This window comes from Triticum aestivum, chromosome 3B (genome assembly GCF_018294505.1).
Source record: "Triticum aestivum cultivar Chinese Spring chromosome 3B, IWGSC CS RefSeq v2.1, whole genome shotgun sequence".
Classification (NCBI taxonomy): domain Eukaryota; kingdom Viridiplantae; phylum Streptophyta; class Magnoliopsida; order Poales; family Poaceae; genus Triticum; species Triticum aestivum.
Window position 1 is genome coordinate 324,632,486 of NC_057801.1, and position 1,850 is coordinate 324,634,335.

The window sequence follows — 1,850 nt, forward strand, 5'->3', positions numbered from 1 at the left end:
CATATCACTTTGCGGCCTCACGCACGGTATCCCCACGGGTGTCGCCTTACCTTTGCCCGGGACCGTTTGCGCCTTTTGGCACACGTATATGATGGTGTCGCTAGCATCCATATGATAAAGAGCCCGGGCTGACATGCCTAGTCGTAAACCCAAAGTGGCACTAACTTACAGGGACAGGCATCCATAACCCAGCATCGAACGTGTCGGTCATCAGCGCGTGAATCCAGGCTGTAGCACTGGGCTAACAGGACTCCGGTGAACCGGGCTGTAGCGGGCTAGCAGGACTCCGGTATTCATCGCGTGACATTTCCCCGAAGGGACAGACACAGGATCGAAGAAGGACACATGCCGGCCAACCTAAGTGTTCCGGAGCAGTAGCAAGCTACCAGGGCTCAGTGGCAGCACTAGGAGACATTTCCCGGTAAGAGAGTCTACTAAGGATAAACAACTAGATAGTCAGATCCCACACATAGCAATACACATTACACGTACGCATAACATGCAAGTATGTGCTGTACAACATGGCATCACAACATAACTCAACAACTCAAATAGATAAAGGCTCAGAAGAGCCATCATAGCATTTATTTCAAACAGGGGTCACATGACCCATCATACAGAGCATACAAGCAACAAGCGGAAGCATTACATGTCTGGGTACAGACATCTACAAATGGAAAAGGCTGAAAGCCTGACTATCTACAACGTCCGATCAAGATCGTAGCTGAGGCACAAGCTACTTGTCGAAGTCCATGAGAACACTAGTAAGACCGAAGTCTCCGCTGCAAAAACATAAATAAAGCAACATGAGTACAAAGGTACTCAGCAAGACTTACATCAGATCCTACCATACATGCATTTGTGTCAAGAGGGTAATGTGGAGTTTAGTTGCAGCAAGCCAGCTTTGACTCTGTGGCTATCCTGTTCTACGACTACCAGAAACTCTTGAGGTGATACAACGTACACGAGTCCACTAATCACCAAACAATACACTACTATGGACTCATTCCCGTCTCCTTACGAGAAGGCCATCCATAGCACTCACACTTGTCTAGAGAATTTTAGAGTATCCACTTCAAGTTGTCTATGTACCATGTAAGCATCCAAGAAGTCCATAACCGCGGACCCGGCTATTCGAATAGATCATGTTAACCCTGCAGGGGTGTACTTCTTCACACACGCTCTCGCCACTTACTGCCATGTCCACATCATGTATCTCGGCAACCTTCAAGCGGAAGCCTGGCGAGGGTGTCGGCCACGACCTGACTAACCACACAAGACTCTAGCCCAGGTTTATCGCCTATTCGGGTTCCATCCGCAAGGAGATCCGGCCGGGGTGTCGCTCACGGCCCCAAACGATGTGAGAAGGGTTCCCAAGCCCACCATCCGGGTGCCACTTGGTACACCGTGCCACGTGTGCCTAGTCTGTCCCAAGCCCACCCTGCCGGGTGCTACTTGGTAGAAAAATAGCACTACCTACAAACAAAAGAAACTAGTTGCGACTCCTGGACAGAGACCAAGTTGGTTAATAAGTCGAGAGGGGTCGAGTTACCGGAACCCAATGTGTGGTAGTATCGAGTCATTGAACAACATACATAGAACTCGGTCCTTAAGGACGGTTCCAATGAGACAACCCACCATGTACTCCTACATGGCCTCTCACCGCTACCTTTACCAAATCGTGTTCACACACTTCACTCTCAGCATTAGAACATATCGTAACACTCCAATTCATTCCCAATGAACCAGACCTGACACACTCTAAGCAATAGCAGGCATAGCATGGTAGGAACACAACATGGCTCAATCAACTCCTACACATGCTAGTGGGTTTCAACTATTTACTGCGG